Source organism: Prionailurus viverrinus, chromosome C1 (genome assembly GCF_022837055.1).
Source record: "Prionailurus viverrinus isolate Anna chromosome C1, UM_Priviv_1.0, whole genome shotgun sequence".
In the NCBI taxonomy this organism is placed as follows: Eukaryota; Metazoa; Chordata; class Mammalia; order Carnivora; family Felidae; genus Prionailurus; species Prionailurus viverrinus.
In genome coordinates, this window is record NC_062568.1 from 69,691,705 (window position 1) to 69,713,392 (window position 21,688).

Sequence of the window (21,688 nt, forward strand, 5' to 3'; positions counted from 1 at the left end):
AGACCTGAAACTATCAAAATTCTAGAGGAAAACATAGGCAGTAACCTCTTTGACATCAGCCACAGCAACTTCGGTGGATAGGTCTCCCGAGGCAAGGGAAAAAAAAACCAAAAATAAGGTATTGGGACTTCAAAATAAAAAGCTTCTGCACAGTGAAGGAAACAGAACTAAAAGGCAACCTATGGAATGGGAGAAGATATTATATTTGCAAATGACATAGATGATAAAGGGTTAGTATCCAAAATACATAGAGAACTTATCAAACACCCTAAAATGAATAATCTAATTAAAAAATACGAAGACCTGAATAGACATTTTTCCAGAGAAGATATACAAAAGGCCAACAGACACAGAAGATGCTCACTCATCAGGGAAATACAAATCAAAACTACAAGGAGCTATCATCTCACACCTGTCAGAATGGCTAAAGTCAACAACAAGAAACAACGGGTGTTGGCAAGGATGTGGACAAAGTGGAAGCTCTCACGCTGTTGGGGGGAATGCAAACTGGTGCAGCTACCCCGGAAAATATGGAATTTCCTCAAGTTAAAAACAGAGCTACCTATGATCCAGCAATTACACAATTACTATTTTTGTATACTGAATACCCGATTTGGGTAAATACCTAATTCAAAGAATTACATGCACCCAGTGTTTATAGTGGCACTATTTACAATAGTCCAACTATGGAAACAGCTCAAGCTTCCATTAACATATGGATGGATAAAGATGTTTATATATACATGTGTACGTGCACACGCACGCTCACAATGGAATGTTACTCAGCCATAAGAAAAATGAAATCTTGCCATTTTCAAGGTAATGGATGGAGCTAGAGTTTTAGGATGAGCAAACTAAGCCAAAGAAAGACAAATACCATAGGATTTCACACATACGTGGAATTTAAGATATAAAATAAATGAGCAAAGGGGGGGTGGAGAAGAGGCAAACCAAGAAACAGACTCTTAATTATAGAGAAACTGATGGTTACCAGAGGGGAGGTGGATGGGGGGGGATGGGTTCAACAGGTGATGGGGACTAAGGAGAGCACTTGTCATGATCCATATCCAGGTGATGTATGGAGGTGTTGAATCACTAGGTTATGTAGTGTAATTAGTTTCAGGTGTACCACAGGAATGTAAAGAAAAACTTAAGAACTTGGAGATGTTTGCCTTAAACTACAGGATCATGCTGTCTGGGACTAAATATAGATAGGAAATCCCAAGGAATGCATAGATGCCATTAAAGGAATTTAGCAAGATCAATTTACAATAATCAATTAGACTTCTACATAGCAGAAAACAGTTGGAAATAGAAATGAAGACACAATACCACTAACATATCAAATAGCATCAAATCTGAATATTGCTGATGGGAACGCGTCAGCCAACTGATTTCACGCTTAGGTACTTTCCAAAAGAAATGAAAACATATGCCCACACAAAAATAGAGTAAAATACTTTTAATATTTATGGTAGAAAATTACAAATAAAACCTAAAGGATATAGATGTATACAAAACAGAAAGTGAGAATACTGCCTCTTTTTCCAATCCTTTCTATATATTCACTGTTAATAGTTTGTCATAGCAGATCATTCTGGACTTTTTAATGCCTAAATGAGCCCAAAAATAAAACTAATAACTGTTACATTATGCTGTAATGGACATTAACTGTGACAGTAACTTTTCAAACAGCTGATTATGGCACTATGGTTCACTTAATAGATGTTCTATTAATGGACGGTTAGGCTATTAGTGTTTTACTATTATGAAGTTTTAGAACACATCTGTATATTTTGATGTATTTGTGGAAGTCCTTCAGAATTTTTAAAAATGAAATTTTAAATTTTAATAGTTACTGGCAAATAGTCCTTCAGGATCTTGCCAGGTACACACCTATCAATAGCATTCTTAAAAAGTCACTTTACGGGGCGCCTGGGTGGCGTAGTCGGTTAAGCGTCCGACTTCAGCCAGGTCACGATCTCGCGGTCCGTGAGTTCGAGCCCCGCGTCGGGCTCTGGGCTGATGGCTCAGAGCCTGGAGCCTGTTTCCGATTCTGTGTCTCCCTCTCTCTCTGCCCCTCCCCCGTTCATGCTCTGTCTCTCTGTCCCAAAAATAAATAAAACGTGGTAAAAAAATTAAAAAAAAAAGTCACTTTAAAATAGAATAATGCAGAAGCAAAGGAGTTCATTTTTTCCCTTCTATTCAACTTGAGAAAAGATTTAAGAAAATCTTTTTTTGCTTAGAGCTGGATTAGACACCACACCATCACCTTCTTTGTAGCTTCAAGTTCAAGATCTCAGTCTTGGAACACTAAATATCATTTATGGGTGTTACTGATAATTTCTTTATCAGTATTTAGAAACATCTGGTGATCCATTTAAGTGGTGATATTAGTTCAGGTGTGAGACTAGTAATAGATTTTCTTGATTTTAATTTTATCCATATGGTTTCTTTTAGGAACGTGAAGATAGATAAAAGAACATGTCTTTATAATCTATTTATTAACTTCATATTAGTGCAATGTTCTCTCCATGCACTTTAGGAGCATTTAAAAATCTTGGCTGGAAGAGTATGATATTCAAACAGGTAGAAATGGTTAAGACAAAAACTGTAGTTCACTTGTATTAATGGATACTAATAGACACATAAGAAATTGGTTAAAATCATTCTCTATTATTTAGTAAATCCCTACTATGTATAGAACACGGATAGGCTTTAGAGAGACTATGTACTTTATTATCCTTTTAAAACATTTACTAAATCATATTAATCTTAATAAACTAAAGTCTTAAGAACCACTTACATAAGCCTGTTCATCTTAAGGGAAAGGAACTACTTAAAGATAGGGCTCAGCAGGGGTCCAGTCTATATTCCTAATGAGAGTGCAAGACCTTTATGGGGTCAATTATTTGCATTTTGCTTGACCAAAACCAGAAGGACCTTGGAGATATAGGTTGGAATACTTAAGCCCAGTTTTTATCATAGGTTCTAAATCCTTTGAGCCCATATTCATTCATCTATTAGATTATAATATTAAGTGATGGAAATATACAGATTGTGAATGTAGAGTCTTTGGGATTTGTCCTCTCCTTTTTTCCTTCTGACAACTTCACAGCCCAGTAAGACCTGATACCCAGTTTCATCAAGAAAAAGTGCTACATTTGAATTTGAAGAAGACTTACTATTAGGGGGAATCAAAGGCTACTTAAACACAGCCGATTTTGACTGTGGAGAAATTGGGAGTTCTTTGACAGAATGAGGTGTGAGAGCTCCATGTGTGACCTGACCATTAATTTAGAGTTGGTGCCACCATAGAATTTTCCAGTAATGCCTCAAGGCTTATGTTAGGCTCTGAACCATGATAAGCCTCTGAAAGAAAACACTTTTAGTATGTAGGCACATATTTAACAACTGGTGAGGGGGGTGAGGGGACAGAGGAAAGGAGGGGAGGAGAAAAAAAAGATCAAAGGGGCCCAATGTGAAGCACTTGCTCATTTTTGTGGTGTAAATACCCTCACCAAGGCAGATTTCAAGCTACCAACATAAAATACCTGAACAAAAAATTAGGAAGAAATATATACAATTAATCTAGCATATTACTAGCTCCATGGAATAATCATAGAAGGACATGTTGATTAAAGGACCTCAACTATCATTTAGCAGCTCCTTAACAGACTTATATTAACTCTCATTAAGTATGTGTAGTAGCTCGGTGTAGAAGATTCTAGATTGTGGTCAGTAGCTGCAATATCAAGACAAATACTGTGTACTACAGACACTTGCAAAATTCCTTTTTTAAGATTTGTTTCTCTAATGCATAATTCTTTAGGATTTAGAAGCTCAAATCATGAAAGCATTTTCTTTTACACATGGTCTTTATACTCTTTGTTCAACAAATGTTTTTTATTCACCAAAAACCTACTGGGTCCCTGCTCTATGCCAGATACTGGAATATACAACGGACATGGCCTCTGCTCTCATAGAACTAGAATCCAGTGTTGGAGAGAGAACTTTTTATATTTACAAATGCAAGTACATGCTATAAAAGAAAGTGCTATAAAAGAAATCTGTTAAGCAAAGAAGGATGAGCTTGAGATCTGAAGGAAGAAATGGAAGTTAACCAAATACAGAGGAGCTGGAAGGGGAAGGGAGAGATTAAAACATGAAAAATAGCCGACATGGTTGGGAGTGCTGGAGGCAAGGCTAGACCAAAGGGCATAGGTCTGGCATGCAGCTCTTGTAGTCTTGTCAAGGGTGTAAGGATAATGGAAAACCACTGAAATGTTTTAATTAGGTAAAGAATGAGATCAGATTTAGCTGTACTGTAGGAGAATGGATTACTACCTCTTCACTCATTTCTTCTCCAAACCTGCATGAAAAACCTTCTGGTTAGGCTCTGTAGTCAGTCAAAATATAGAGGACATAGTCATGCTCTTGAAATGCTCACAGTCTAACTAGGGAGAAAGGCATTTGTGTTAGTTTCCTACTGCTTCTGTAACAAATTACTACAAACCTAGGGCTTAAAAAAAACCACAAATTTGGTACCTTACAGTTCTGGAGATCAGAAGTCTCAAACGGGCTTCACTGCGCTGAAATCAAGGTGTCTGCAGGATCACGTTCCTTCTGGAAGTTGTAGAAAGGAATTGTTTTCCCATTTTTTCAGCTTCTAGAGACCACAGTTCTTGGTTCGCAGTTCTGCAACGCTCCTTCTTCCGCTTCCATGGTCACATCTCTGACTCTCCTGCCTTCGTCTCTCCCTTTTAAGAAGCTTGTGATTCCATTGGGCACACCTGGAGACTCTCCCATCTCAAAATCCTCAATTAATTCCACCTGTAAAGTCCCATTTGCCATAGGAGGTTAAATAGTCACAGGCTTTGGGAATTAGAATGTGGACATCTTGGGGGAGGGGCAGTATTCTTTCTATCAGAGCATGCAATTAAATGACAGACATAAAGCTGAAAAGGACAGTTGGAACCCAGACAAGAACATCTCTCTAATTTGCCTTAGTTTTGATAGATACCTGAGTACGCTGTTATGATTCTGCAAAGGACAGTTTGCTTTCGTGTTTTAAATCAGACTGATTCTGAAATATTTTTACATCTGAGTGAAAAAACCGTATATATAGAATCTTTCAAATCATCACTACAAAAAAGCAAGATGGATTATTTGTTTTTGTGATATGATAAACAGCAAAATTCATCAGGGTTTTTATCTATCTCCTAGGTGTAAATTGAAGGGAGCATAGAACAGCATTTTCCAAACTTTAATGTATATAGAAATCTGGTTAAAATGCAGATTTTGATTCATCAGGAGTGCAATCTGAAATTCTGCTTTTTAATATGCCCACAGGTGATGTGGTGCTGTTTATCTGAGAACCACACTTTGGATAGCAACGACTGAGATTCCTGTCAAAAATTATCCTAAGAGGGGCACCTGGGTGGCTTAGTTGGTTAAGCATCAGACTCTTGATTTCAGTTTGGGTCACGATCTCAGAGTTGTGAAATTGAGCCCTGCGTTGGGCTCTGTACTGGGCGTGGAGCCTGCTTAAGATTTTCTCTCCGTCTACTGCTTGTGCTCTCTCTCTCTTTCTCAAAAAAAAAAAAAAAAAATCTAACATGTACAAAAGAACATATGGAGTACATAATTTAGGGGAGGAAATAGTCATTAGCTCATGAAGAAAATACTAAGGGGTGTGTGTGTAAATGAAATAGTTTATTAACTACTTATGCTATTTCATGCAGAGGAAGAGCTTATTATCTTCATAATTTCTTGGGATCAAGGATCAAGAAATGCAGAAAAAGCTTTGCCTCTGAACTAATCTTGACTGGGTTATAAAATTGGTGGTGTGTGTGGGGGGGGGGGGGTAGGGTGGGGGCGGGCGTGGAGGAGTTCGTTCCTCTAGGCACTAGTAGAGGTAAACTTTTACCTAAACAGCTCAATAGTTAAGGCATGGAGCCATTGATGTGCCAGAGCTGGTAGGAACAAGTAATGGTGAAATAGTCAGCAGTTTTGTGAGCTGGTTCTTAAATCACTGGTAGCTTGATACCATCTGTGGTGGGAGTATTCACATGATGGAAATGGATTAAATGCTACAAATGGGGCTGGCTTGCTTTCTTGCTTTCCCAATTTACTAGCACACCGCTGCCGTGAACCTACTGTTGCTTTTAATTTGTTCATTTTAGCAACCGGCAGGCGGTATGCTGGGTCCAGACTCAGTCTTTCTTCCAAGGTCACCTGCCTTTGCACACTGCCAGTGGCTCCCACTGTATAAATGCAACTCTATGTGTGCAAGTAGCTTCACATGCATCCTTTAAGCCTGAACATCTAATTTTCTAGAGCTGAGTTGCTGTTTTGGGCAATAAGTGAGTTTCTCAGAAGTAATTTAATGTACTCTATAAAGAATCACACACTCCACTTGAATTTCTAGACTTTTCTTGCCAGATGCTCCAAGGGCATCTTGGAACAAGCCATTTATCTATAAATCACTCCTTTTAGAAAGCATGTTGGCCCAGTCATGATATTCATTCTGCCATTAGTGGTCCACTCTGAAGAGGGACAGCTGAGAGGGAACATGTAAAAATTAAGCCTGGTGGGTGTGTGAGAAAAGAAGGCTCTAGGGTACAGCTGAAGCAGGTAGGAATACAGTTCTAGGGATGTAGTATTTGCGTGTGTGTGTGTGTGTTGGAGGAACTGTGAACAGGGATCAATAGGGACTGGGATAGAAGAGAATAAAGGTAATAGTTTGTCAGGAGGTCTAATATTAGTGGATAAGTCTCAATGTTTGTGTATTCATTATTAAACAATTACTCTGGCACTAGGCAGTTTACAAAGTGATTTTATGTAAATTATCTAATTAATTATCTAATTTTATTCGTCCTTATCATATTTTCAAGTCAGTTGAAATGGAAGCAATATCCTCATATTTGCTGATGAAGAAAGCAGGGTTAATAAAGTTTAAGTGACCCTCCCCCACCATGGTGACAGAGCTGGTATGAGGCCAAATTTAGATAAGTGGTGGGCAAGTTATAGACTTCAGGCCAATTACGCCTCACTGTCTATAAATAAAGTTTTATTGGAACACAGCTACTCCCAATTGTATACTCTTGTCTGTGGTTATTTTTGCCTTACAACAGCAGTTGATTAGTTATGATAGAAAAATTTTGAAAGGGACTGTATGACACACAAAGCCAAAAATAATAAATAAATAAATAAATAAATAAATAAATAAATAAATAAATAAATAAAGATAGATGATAGATAGATAGATAGATAGATAGATAGATAAAAGCTGTGTCCTTCAGAGAAAACTCTGGTCCTTCACAGAAAAAAAAAATCTGCTGACCCCACCTCTGAATTCCAGATTCTACCTACCAACTGAGTAATTCTGATGCCAGTATTGTATATGACCACAAATTTGGCATGACTTTAGAAGTGTTACAGGTGCAAAAATAGTAGCATAAAACAAAACCACAGTAATGACTGAAATTCCTTTCATTAATCACTTCTGTAAATTAAGGCATGGAAGATCTTATTTTAAACATTATTTAGGCGGTTCCTGGGTGACTCGGTTGGTTAAGCATCCGACCTCAGCTAGGTTATAATCTCACTGTTTGGGGGTTCGATCCCCGCATTGGGCTCTGTGCTGTCAGTGCAGAGCCTGCTTTGGATCCTCTGTCCCCCCTCTCTCTCTGCCCTTCCCCTACTTGCTCTCTCTCTTTCTCTCTCTCTCAAAAATAAACATTAAAAAATAAAACATTATTTAGGGAAAATATAACTTAAGACTTAATTTGTAACATTCTACAAAATGAACCTAATTGATTTGTTTAATACTTAAAGGGCGGGTTCGTCCTAAGTAATGGGCCATTGAGATGGAAAATTTTGGTAGGAAGATAAATGTTACCTAAAGCAGTATGGTGTAAAGTTTCCAACAGTCTTGTATTTCAGTCCCATTTTTTTAAATTACTAATTACAATATGTGTTCATCAATTAGATTCTGATGTGTGGGTTTTTTCCCCAATCACCGAGCAAACTCTTCAACACCAGCTGGGTATCCTATATTTGAACTCAGTTCTGACACTACCTGGAGATAACATCAGATACACAGGTTAGGGCTCAGTCCTATGACTGCCTCACCCCCCTTCAGATCCAATCCAAAGTCCTGGTTGTCACCTGTGCTTCTGACCCACCAACCATAGATGATTGGTTTTAACAATCCCTTCTTTGGGTTTGATTAATTTGCTAGAGCAGCCTACAGAAGAGAGACACATTTTACTTCGTAGGATACTGGTTTATTATAAAAGAATATAAAACAGAACAGCCGGAAGAACGAGATGCATAGGGCAAGGGGTGGGGAAAGGGTGCAGAACTTCCATGCCTTCTCTGGGGTGCCACTCTTCCTTCATCTACATGTGTTCTCTAACTGGGAAGCTCTTGAATCCATACTTTTGAGCTTTTATGGAGACTTCATTACATAGGCCCGATTGATTAATTATTGGCCATTAGTGATCAAACTCAAACTTCCAGCCCCTCTCCCCTCCCTGGAGGTGTGTGTATGAGGGCGGCAGTTCTAACTGACTGGGGCCAAGAGTTCTAACCCTCCAATCACATGGTTGACTCCTCTGTCAACAAGCCAGATCCTTAGATGCTTTCCAAAACATCACCTCATTAACATAGGAAAAGTCCCCTTTATTTTTCTCATTATAGGAAATTCCAAGGAGTTTAGGAGCACTGTTCCTGGGATGAGGATAAAGACCAAATACATATTTCTTATTATAAATCAGAATATCACACTATGACCTCAAGAAAGTTGATTAACTTAATTGAGCCATGTGTAAAATGAGCCCCTATCTGGTAGGATTGTTGTGGACATTAGAAATTGTTCATATAAAGTGCTTAACACAAAATAAAGACACAACATATGATGGTAGCAGCTATTGTAGGAGTAGTAGTGCTTGTTGTAGTGGTACTTGTAGTGTAGTATGGTGAACTTGTAGTGCTGTGTACTTGCTGCCATAGTACAAAGAGGGGGAGGGGGAGGGGGAGGAGGGAGGGGGAGGAGGGGGGAGGGGGGGAAGAGGGGGAGGAGGAGGAGGGGGAGGAGGGGGAGGAGGGGGAGGGGGGAGGAGGAGGGGGGGAGGAGGGGGAGGTGGAGGGGGAGGAGGGGGAGGTGGAGGGGGAGGAGGAGGGGGAGGAAGAGGGGGAGGAGGGGCAGGAGAAGGGGAAGGGGAGGGGAGGAAGAGGAGGGGGAGGAAGAGGAGGGGGAGGAAGAGGAGGAGGGGGGGAGGAGGAGAGGAAGGGGGAGGGGGAGGAAGAGGAGGGGGAGGAAGAGGAGGGGGAGGAAGAGGAGGGGGAGGAAGAGGAGGAGGGGCAGGAGAAGGAGGAGGAGGGACAGGAGGAGGAGGAGGAGGAGGAGGGGCAGGAGAAGGAGAAGGAGAAGGAGAAGAAGGAGAGAAGCACCTGAGTAACAGAACACTGGAATTTTCTGGGAGTCCGTTAGATAAAAGGCAATACTGGAATTGGAGAGCAAGGTAGCTGAACACAAACTTCTCCCATTTGTCACTAATGCCAAAGATGTGGTTGATTGTCAGCTCCTTAAAGGCATGAGTGTGGTTTTGTCCCACTTATATATCCACCCTTTTTACAGTGTCTCGCTGAGAGCCTTGTGTACAGTGAGTGCTTGGAAAATGTGAAATCAAGGAAGCTAGATTTTCCCTTGGAAAACTACAATTTGACTTCTGCACCAGCATTTATAGAAATGGAGCCATGCTAGGGCTGTTCAAATATCACAGACTTTCTGACGTAGACTTCTTTCCTGTAGTTCAGGGAAGAATGGCAACCAGGCAGGCACAGGCTTGTGGTTCACAGATGTGTTTTTATATGGTTGTCAGTATTTAAAAAGTGAGTTTGTAGCTAATATTTTTATATGGAAAGATACTGCATAAAAATACAAATTTCCAAATTCGCTTGCAAAATTGGAATATGTGCCATCACTGAGCCATCATATGGTTACATATGTCGGAGAGAAGTAGCACCTGCCTCACTATTAGGTATATTTACATTCCCCACCACAGGGCTTGAGGCTCAGGGTCAGGGGTTGCAAACTCAGATGACTGGAGAAAGCAGGGAGGTACAGAGACGAGTGACGTGAACCCAAATGGAGCCCTGGCAGCTGGTGGACTTAAGGAGATAGCATGCCACCCAAACCTGGGCAGCCCATGCTCAGATCCAGAATGCCATCTGAAAGTAAGGGCCCAGAGTTTTAGTATCCTGTGTTCTAAGAGAAGTTTAAAACCAAATTTTATATTGAGATTTTTATATTTTTCAAATATGATGATCACATTTTTGAAAAATGCAGTAGGGGCAACTGAAACATAGGTGGGAACCTTACTGCTTTCCAGGCTGCAAGCTCTGCGTTGACCCACTGATAGCTACTACCCAGTCCGGATGGTCAGGTGACATTTTGATGCAGCCATTTTAACATTATGGCCATTTTGATGTTCACATCTACTTATTTTGTAGCCTCCAGAACAAAACATTAAATTTTCAGCTCTAAGGAATTATTAAGTAATGTACCTCACAGCCTATCCTGTCCTATCCCTCAGTCTTAAACCATCTTCGCTCCATCCAGACTGGACTGCCAAACAGTCTTGCACAAGAGCTGGATGCAGTTGTGACTGATCTCTCCCCAACTTCAACTTAGGTTAAAAAACATATTTCATTCAAATTTTGTTTGGGTCAGCATTTCTCAAATGCATTATTTTAAAAAGTAGAAAAATTTCAAAATTATGCATAATCTGTTAAATCCCATTATGTCAGTCAAACAACATGGCTCATTGCTTTTCTCTCATTTTATTGCTTCATCGTACTAAACAAACAAAAGAAAATAAAATATGTTTTACCTGTAGTAGAGAACTAGATCACTGTTTTACATTTCACAGTCTGTGGCAGTTTTATATACTCTGGTGGGCTCTATAATATTTCTGTCAGCCATATGCTTTTTTCCTTTGGAGATTTGTAGGGTTGAAGAGGGAAAATCTCCATGGCTAAAAAGGATAAGGTGGGGTCAGGGATGAGGGGAAAGAATCTAGTACACCATACTTATATTTTTTTTTAAAGTACAAGCATCAAAACATTTCTTCATGTGAAAATAGACTCCCTAATTTGATGTGATGTCCCTCACTTTCATACAATGTAGGAATTCAAATAGTGTTGGTGATGTGAAGTCTTCTGATTTTTATTAAATTAATTTTAAAACATACTTTGATCAAATTTCTCACTTAAAATAATTTCTTTGAAACCTCATCACTGATTTCTTTCTAGGGGGGCTCTCATTCTTTCTTCTTCCTAAATGGGATTATTGCTTCCTCTTTTGTTAATTTTTCTCTCAACTGATTTTGCTTTCATTTCATCCATCAGAATCCTTCTTTTTACTCCTTCCATAAGCTAGTCTAAAGCCATATGAATCCTCTCCCCAAACTAGACAACTTAGAACTTTCTTTTGTTGGAGTGACAGGTTTTGATACAGAAAATTTAAGAATGTCATAGGTAGTCATAAAGAAAAATAAAGCTTTTATTTTTTTTTATTTTTTTTTCAAGACTTTACTTTTTTTAAAATTTTTAAAACATTTTTATTTATTTTTGAGACAGAGAGAGACAGAGCATGAATGGGGGAGGGGCAGAGAGAGAAGGAGACACAGAATTGGAAGCAGGCTCCAGGCTCTGAGCCATCAGCCCAGAGCCCGACGCGGGGCTCGAACTCACAGACCGTGAGATCGTGACCTGAGCTGAAGTCGGATGTTTAACAGACTGAGCCACCCAGGCACCCCAAGAAAAATAAAGCTTTTAATCCGCTGTTTCTTGAGTGTGAAAATAGCCATTAGGTATGACTTTTTTTTAGCAATGAAAAAAATAGCTGTTTAAAGAGCTAAACTAAAAAGTTGTATTTCTTATCACTGTAGCAGAATGTCTTAGGATCCAATGCAAAGGCCACTGGGCCTCAGGAAGGAACCAGAACTAGATGCTGAAAATCTATTAGTCCTCTGTGTTGTCTCAGCCCCTCTCCACACATTTGCTCCCTTTTGTTTTCTCATGCAGTCAGCTTCCTCTGATTCTCCATACCACAGAGCAGACAATGACCACCTTCAGCTCCTGAGATTACAGACTATCATTCAATCCATCCACAGGAACTAGTTTGCTGTCATTGTCCTAAGTCTGCACTCCAGAAGAGATCTGAGTAGTCCCTGCCTGGTCCCATTTGCCATACCCAGTGACTGGGTCACAGAAAACAAATGCAGCTATTGTTCAAGCAAAGGAAATTTCCTAGGACAGTGTGTGATAATTTAGCTTGCGGGCTGGGTGTAAGCCCCAAAGTATGACACACTCAAAGGATCTCACCAAATCAGCCAGGCTTCAAACAGGCAGTGTAGTAGAATATCTTCTCTAAACTTTAGTATCTGCATACCATCATCACAATTTTTTTCCCATTTCTGAATGAATACTATCTCATTATCTACTAAATATGTTTCTTACATCAAATTTAAGGTACCATATTACCCTGCTTCCTAAGCAATTTCCTGAAATCACCAGGTTAGTGCATTTTATTTTTTTGAATATTCATTAATATAAATCTATAATTGCTGAATGAAACTGTTAAAATAGGACTACCTACTTAGTTTCCTAACTAGTCACCTAATACCCACTCTTGTCCATCTCCAATCCATTCTCCATATTGCAGACAGAGTGATCTTTTGGACAAACAAATGTGATCATGTTGGCCCCTCCTCCTCAACTTAACATATTTTAGTGGCCTCTTCTTGTTCAGTGAATGGCAACTTCATTCAACCTGTGGTTCAAGTCAGAGCCTTGGAGTCCTCCTTGACTCTTTTTCTCTAACCCCCTACGTCTATGCATCATGCTGTCTCTGTCTTTGAAATGTATCCAGAATCTGACCGCTTCTTGCCAGTTCTACTCCCACTCTCATTCAAGCCATCATCATTTTTTACCTGGATTATTAGTATAGACTCCCAATTGTTTTCTCTCTTTCCACCTTCACCCTCCTACAATCAATGCCCACAGAGCAGCCAGAGTGATCCTTCTAAAACATGAGTCAGATCACCTATTCTGATGCTCTAAGAACTTCCCATCCTGTTCAGAGTCAAAGTCAAAGTCTTTACTTTAGCTCCAAAACCCTATAACCTGCACCCTCTAAGATATAATCCCAGATTCTACTCTTCCCTTTGCTGACTGGGCTCCAGGAGCACTGGTTGCTCTGTTGTTCCATAAATATTCTAAGTATGTTCTCATCTCAGGATCTTTGCCTGTTCTGTTCCCTCTACTTGGAACACTCTTCCTTCTTATAGCTAAATAGCTGCCTCCTTTACTTCTATCTCTGCTCAAAATTCATCTTAACAAGGAGTCTTTTCTAGTTGCTCTTTCTAAAATAGTACTTCATGCCACCCTTCTCTGTTCCTCTTTCTCTGCTTCACTTACCCTTATGGCACCCATTATCACCTGATATATCTTTCATTTATTTTGAGTTGCAGAATTAGCTGCTAAGGGACCTTATCCAATCCGAGCTCCAAAGCCTATGGATGAAGGAAGCTCAGAAAAAACTGGTAAATTGTCTAATGTTAGAGAACTAGTTAAATGCAGAACTTGGAATAAAATCCTGGTCTGATTCCTAGTCTAATGTGTTCCCAGGAACACGTAGGTTCCTAGGAAACTCTAGGGACCTAACATCAGTTATCTAAGTTGATGAGGTGGGCATGACTAAGTTAATGCAAATCAGCACTCCCACCATCGAATTCAGCACTGAATTTCAAGGCCCCACATCATAGCGTGGGGTGCTCAATTATCTCTATTTTTAAGTATTCAAGAGTCAGATTGTGTTACAGACCAATCTGGGCTTGATGGAGGCAGGGTATTAGCACCCAAAACCCTTTATTTCAAATTCAAAGTAAATTCACTCTAGTTTCCCTCAAGGTAGTTTTTTGCTTTAGCTATTTTTTTTTCCTTACAGCTTACAGATACCGTAGATGTCTCCTATATGCAAAGCTGTTGGCTTCAAGGCCAAGTAGGTCAGAATCTATTGCCAAAGGAGAAAGATGTATACAACAGAAGGTTCTTGTTTTAAATGGAAGAACAACCTAAAGACTTCAGTGGGTGGCTTTTATTTGAGAAGGAGCTATGGGACTCCAGGTGGTGCTTGATCAAGTATATCTACAGTATGCCACTAAAAAGGGCTTTTTTTTTTTTTTTTTTTTTTTTAATGCTGGGAAAGCACAGTCTGGAGCCAGACTGTGGGATCCTGTCCTAACATTTCTAGTTACTAGCTATGTGGTCTCAGGCTAGGAGTGAAATCTCTCTCTGCCTCAGTTCCTATGACATCAAGTATAGATTAAAAAGTGGTATCTACCTGAAAGTGTTGTTATGAGTTTTAAATGAAGTTAATTAAAACATGTATGGTGCGTATAAAACATACTAGCAACTATTTTTGTTATTATGGTTATTCATACCATTTTTTCTCCCTTCCTTTCTTCTCTTGAAATCACTTCAGTGAAAGATGGGTGATTTCTAGGACAGGACTCCCCTGCAGACTTGAATGGCAACAGATGTGACATGGGACACTCTGAGGGTCCATATGCTCTTCAGCACACCCACCCCCCACCCCTGGCCAGGCATTAGCAGAGGCTTTGTTGGGCTTGCACTTTAGTTTGACTTCTCTTTCTGCTTAATCCTACTTCTTTCTGCCTCCCACAGAATTTGACCCCTGATAAATACTCTGCACACAAACTCCATCTCAGCATCTGGAGAACTAACCCAATGAAAATTGACTTCCAAAGGATGTTAGTAACGTGATAGAGTTTGGGAGTGCTCACAAAAATCTGAAAATTTGGAAAAGTGTATGATCTCTCAGGGTCTCAGTTTCCACATAGATAAAATGAAGATAATTATCTGTAACTTGCAGAATGTTGTGAGAATTCAAGGAAATAGTTAAGTACCAATCCCATGGCAAGGATCCCTGTAAGAGTTAATTTGAGACTCCTTCCATTTCACTCTCTTTTTTTTTTTTTTCCAATTTTCTTTTTCCTAACTTGGTCATGATTTTCTTTTCTTCTCTCATTTCACAAGTTCCTTTTCTTCTTCCCTTTTTGTCTCTCCGTAGGTCACCCTTTAAAAATTTTAATTTAGGCCTTTAATCAATAATTTTCATAAAGTAAAATAAATACATTTTAACTGTGCAAGCGATGAGTTTTGAAAAATGTATACACGTGCGGATCTGCCACCACGTTCAAGATACAGAACATTTCCATCACCACAAAAGATAGCCTTGTACCTCTTCCCAGTCAATCCTTACGTACAATTTAAGTATAGATAACCATTGATCTGTTTTCCATCCCCATAGATTGGATTTGTCTTTTCTAAAGTTTCATATGAATGTGATCCTACTGTATGTATTCTTTTCTCTCTGGTTTATTTTCTCTCAAACTAATGTTTCTGAGATTGTTCATGTTGCTTCGTGCACCAATAGTTGTTCCCTTTATTGCTATGCAGTATTTTACTGCATGAATGTACTACAATTTCTTTATCCATTTACCAGATGTTGAGCATCTCTGGCTATTTCCAAATTTTGGCTATTACAAATAAATCTGTGAACATTTATGTACAAGTCTTTATGTAGTTATATGTCTTCATTTCTTCTGCAGTAGAATTGTTGAGTCAAATGTTAAGTTTATGTTGAACTGCATAAGAACGTACTAATATCACATTGTATTCCATCTAAAAAGTATGCGAGTTTCAGTTGCCCACATTCTCTCCAACACTCTGCATTGTCAGTCTTTTATTTTAGCTATCCTAGTAGGTGTGAAGTGAAAGTATTTCATTGTGATTTAATTTGCATTTCCTTGATGACTAATGATGTTAAGAATTGTTTTAATGCTTTAAGGACCTTTCTGTGTGGTTTTTTTTTTCTCCCCTAAGGGTTTTGTTAAATTGTTTTGCCCATTCTGTTTGTTTTTTTTATTACTGAATTACTTAAGTTTGGCATGTATTTTGGATGTAATGTCTTTCTTAGGTATGTGAATATTTTCTCGCAGTTTGTGGTTTGCCTTATCATTTTCTTTAGTTCATTTTTCAAAGAGAAGTTTTAAATATGTATGAAGGTTAATTTGTTACATTTCTTTTATCATGCTCTTTGTGTCCTAAGTAATCCTTGCCTATTCCAACGTTACAAAGATTCTCATGTATTTTTCCTTAGAAGTGGTATACTTTTAGGTTTTACATTTAGGCTTATAGTCCAGTTCAAATTAATTTTTTCATGTGATGTGTGATACAAGACTCGTTTTTACCCATAGAGGTACCCAGTTCTAGTGCCATCTGTTGAAAAGTCTTTTCCTCCACTGAATTAATTTAGCACCTTGGTCAGAGACCGTCTGACCATATATATGGGGTCTACCTCTGTTGCATTATCTATAGGTTTACCCTTTACCAGTAGCGAGCTCTCTTGATTATTGTGGCTTTATAATAAGTCTTAAAATCAGGTATGTGTAATCCTTCAAATGTTGTGGGTTTTTTTCATCCCAATACAGTCTTTTGGCTATCTGCCAATTTCTGAAACAAAACAAACAAACAAAATGTCTGCTGTGATTTTCATTGGGATTGCAATAAATATAATTGGGGAAATTGGCATCTTAAAAATATTGAGTGTTCCTATCTGAGCATACTTATTTATTTGGGTCTTATTAATTTTTCACAGTGATATAACTTAGTTTTTAGGGTAGATATCATGCATAACTCTTGAAAAAAAATTACTCCTAAATGTTTTAGAAGTTATGGTAATTTTTTTTAGAATTTTACATCATAATTGTTTATTGCTGAATATAGAAACATAATTAACTTCTGTGTATTAATAATATTTCCTGAGATGTTGCTAAATTTATTTGTTACTTACTGGAGATTTTTTATTAGATTTCTTAGTATGTATATACACAGATAAAATATCATCTGCAAGTAAAGACAGGCTTACTTTTATTTTCTAGTATGTATGCCTTTATTTATTTTTCTTGCCTTACTGCACTGGCTAGGGCCTCTAGGACAACAATTGAACAGAACTGGTAAGAGTGATATCTTGTCTTATTCGTAATCTTAAAGGGAAAGCATTCAGTCTCTTACCATTAAATTAGCTGTAGGTTGTTTGCAAATGTGTTTGATTTAGCTCAAAAACTCTTTTTTTTAATTTTAGAGTGCTGAATGTTTATTGTGAATGGTTATTAAGACTTACCAAATGATTGTTTTTATAGCTATTGATATGACAGTATATTTTTTCTTTTATTCTGTAAATACAATTATTTATTTCAATTGACATTTAAAATGTTATGCATTTCTGGAATGAATTTGTGAAGTACCACTTAGTCATGGTGCATGGTCCTGTTTACATATTGCTTGATTCATTCAATAATATTTTCTGTTTGAAGAAGTTTTAAATTGGAATTCAATTCTTTAACTGATATAAGGCTACTTTTTAAAAATTTCTTCTTGAGTTGGTTTTGGTAATTTGTGCTTTTCAAGGAATTTTTTTTTTATTTCCTCGAGTTTATCGAATCTTTTGGCATAAATTTGTGCATAACATTCCCTCATAATTCTTTTAATGTCTGCATGATCTATAGTAAAATCCCCTTTCATTTCCAATATTAGTAAGTTGTTTCTGCTCTCTTTTTACTTGTTTGGTTTACCTGGGGATTTATCAATTTAATTGATCACTTTAAAGTACAGCTTTTGATTTCACTGCCTTTTCTTTGTTTCCTGTTTCATTGATTTCCACTCTTATCTTTGTTATTTCCTTCCTTCTACTTACTTTGGGTTTAATTTGCTGGGTTGTTTTTTTTTTTTTCTAGTTTCTTAAAGGATAAGTTTAGATCATTGATTTTGGATATTTTTCCTTACAATAGTTATTTAATGATTGGTCATTTCCTCTAATACAGTGTGGCCAGTAGATCTTTTTGTGATGGCAAAAATGTACTATGTATAGTTCAATAAGGCAGTCATTAGCCTCAAAAGGCTATTGAGTAATTTAAAATATGGCTAGTATAACTTAGGAAATGATTTTTTATTTTATTAATTCTAAATAATTAAAATTAAAATGTAAATAGTTACATGTGGCTTGTGGCTAGTGTATTGGACAGCATATCTCTATGTATCACTACATCTCACAAATGTTGTTGTGCATTTTCCTTTTCATCTTGTTAAAAATACTTTTTAATTTCTCTGTGATTTCTTCTTAAATTCCTAGGTTACTTATAAATGTATTGTGTAATTTCCAAATATTTGGCAATTTTTATTATTTATTTCTAATTTAATAGCATTTAAACTAGTGGTGTCTTTTAATTTAGGGTAGATTTGTTGAAGATGGCTTATCATTGAATCTTGCATTTTTACACAGTGCAACAATCTCTGCCTTTTAATTGTAGAGCTTAAAATACTTATATATAGTGTATTTAAGGATATGTTTGAGGTTAAATCTAACAATTTGCACCTTGTTTTTTTGTCTGTCCTACCTGTTTATTTATTCTTTTCCTCATTTTTTTAAGAGAATAATTCATTATTCTTGCTCTTCCATTTTATTTCCACTAGTGACTTATTAGCAATATCTCCATTTCATATTTTAAAGTGTTTTCTAAACTTTACAATATATATTTTAAACTTGGCACAGTCTATCTTCAAATTACATAATAAAACTTCACATATAATGTAACAGCCTCACAACAGTACAACTTATTTCCTTTTCTCCTCTCATTGGTTTATGCTTCAATTTGGAGAATTTATATTGCACTGTCTCTAAGTCCACTCTCTTTTTCTTTTCAGTTTAAATTCTAGTTAGTTAACATACAGTGCAATATTGGTTTCAGGAGTAGAATTCAGTGATTCATCACTTGCATACAACATCCAGTGCTCATCACGTGTGCTGTCTTTAATACTCATTACCCACCTGGCCCATCTCCTACCTCCCTCCCTCAACCCTCAGTTTATTCTCTTTTTTAAATGCTTGTTGTTTGTTTGTTTGTTTGTTTGTTTGTTTTGAAAGAGATAGAGACAGCACAAGCAAAGGAGGGGCAGAAAGAAAGGGAGAGAGAAAATCCCAAGCAAGCTCCATGTTGTCAGCACAGAGCCTCATGTGGGGTTCAGTCTCAGAAACCACAAGACCATGACCTGAGCTGAAACCAGGAGTCGGATGCTTAACCGACTGAGCCACCCAGGCACGCTTTGTTCTCTATCTTTAGGAGTCTCTCATGGTTTGTTTACCTCTCTCTTTTCCTCCCTCCCATATGTTCATCTATTTTGTTTCTTAAATGCCACATATGGGTGAAATCATATGGCCTTTGTCTTTCTCTGACTGACTTATTTCCCTTAGCATAATACACTGTAGCTCCATCCACGTTGTTGTTGTTGCCAAGGTCAAGATTTCATTTTTTGATGGCTGAATAATATTCCATTGTATACATATATCACATCTTCTTTATTCACTCATTAGTTGATGGAAATTTGGGGTCTCACCATAGCTTGGCTATTGTCAATAATGCTTCTATAAACATCGGGTGCATGTATCCCATCAAATCTGTATTGTTTTTATCCTTCGGATAAATACCTGGTAGTACAATTGCTGGGTTGTAGGGTAGTTCTATTTTTAACTTTTTGGGGAACCTTCATACTATTCTCCAGAGTGGCTGCACCTGTTTGCATTCCCACCAGCAGTGCAAGGGGGGTACCCCTTTCTCCACATCCTCACCAACTTCCGTTGCTTCTTGTGTTGTTAATGTTAACCATTCTGACAGGTGTGGAGTGGTATCTCATCATGGTTTTGATTTGTATTTCACTGATGATAAGAGATGTTGAGCATCTTTTCATGTGTCTGTTAGCCATCTGGATGGCTATTCATATCTTTTGCCCATTTATTAACTGGATTATTTGTTTCTTGGGTGTTGAGTTTGCTATGTTCTTTATAGATTTTGGATAATAACCCATTAACAGACATGTCATTTCCAAATATATTTTCCTATTCCATAGGCTGTTTTTAGTTTTGATTGTTTCCTTTACTGCTTTTTATTTTGATGAAGTTCCAGTGGTTCATTTTTGCTTTTGTTTCCCTTTTCTCTGGAGATGTGTCTAGAAAGAAGTTGCTATGGCTGAGGTCTAAGAGGTTGCTGCCTGTGTTCTTCTCTAGGATTTTGATGGTTTCCTCTCCCACATTTAGGTCTTTCATCCATTTTGAATTTATTTTTGTGTGTGGTATAAGAAATTGGGGAGCCTGGGTGGCTCAGTTGGTTAAGTGTCTGACTTTGGCTCAGGTCATGATCTCACAGTTTGTGAATTCAAGTCCTGCATCAGGCTCTGTGCTGACAGCTCAGAGCCTGCTTCGGATTCTATGTCTCCCTCTCTCTGCCCCTCCCCTGCTCTCTCTCTCTCTCTCTCTCTCTCTCTCTCTCTCAAAAATAAATAAACATTAATAAAATTTCAAAAAAGGAAGTAGTCAGTTTCATTTTCTGTATGTTGCTGTCAAGTTTTCCCAACACCATTTGTTGAAGAGACTGTCTTTTTTCCATTGGATATTCTTTCCTGCTTTGTCAAAGATTAGTTGACCATGGAGTTGTGGGTTCATTTCTGGGTTTTCTATTCTGTTCCTCAAATTCCTTTTTTTTTTGGTATCTGTTTATAGATATAAATGTTGGAAATTTTTTTTCACAGAATTTGGAAAGCTTTGCCTCACTCTCTTCTGGCTTTCTTGTGTTGTTGTAATATTTGATCCTTGGTTTATGACCTATTTTTGTTTCTTTCCAGAACCCTTTAGAACTTTTTTCTTTATTTCTAGAGTTCTAAAAGTTCATGATGTTATATATTGATGTCCCAGAAAGTGAACTTGAGACAAAAGCTTATTTGCAGTTACTTTGCTTGTAGTGCAAATCCAGAAATCAGAGAGACAAGAGGAGTGAAGGAGAAAAGAAGCAGAGCCAATATGAAAATGAGTTACTATGGTTTGATATCATGGGATGTCCCCTTGGACTGACTGCATCTCAGGATCATCCATTTAAGGTAAGAAATAGGAAAGAAGTTTATCCATTAGCTCCCATTTCTTACTGCTGAAAGGTTTGCTCTGAGCTTCAGGGTAGGTACATGTGTGGATGTCAAATAGGATTTGGGTCATTTACTTTTTAATGACAGTGGACAACCTTAGGGCAGGAGTCAAGAGGCATGCGGTGCAGGCTTGAGGTGAGACATATGTGAAGCTTGTGTGGGCCTGGCATATATGTTTGCTATAGCAGTGACTGAATCAAGAGACAAGGGAGACCAGGAGGATTTGATGTATTACGGAAGAGATGTCTGATAGAGAGTAGGGCTTTTTGATTCCATCATGCTGAGTTTTTCATCAGCCCTTTGGGTTTGGACAATTATATTGTTCAGTTTTGGAAAAGTTCTTCCGATTAGTTTTGATGATTATCTCTCCTCGTTTTTGTCCCCATGCTGGAACACTTGTTAATCAGATTTTGGGCCATCTGGCTTCTTCCCGAAATCTTATGTTTTTTCTGTATTTCCATACTATGTTGTATTGCTTGACTTTTGGAGAAATTTTCTCAACTCTACCTTTTTATTCTTTGGACTTTTCATTTGTACCATCAGTTAAATTCATAAAGAATTT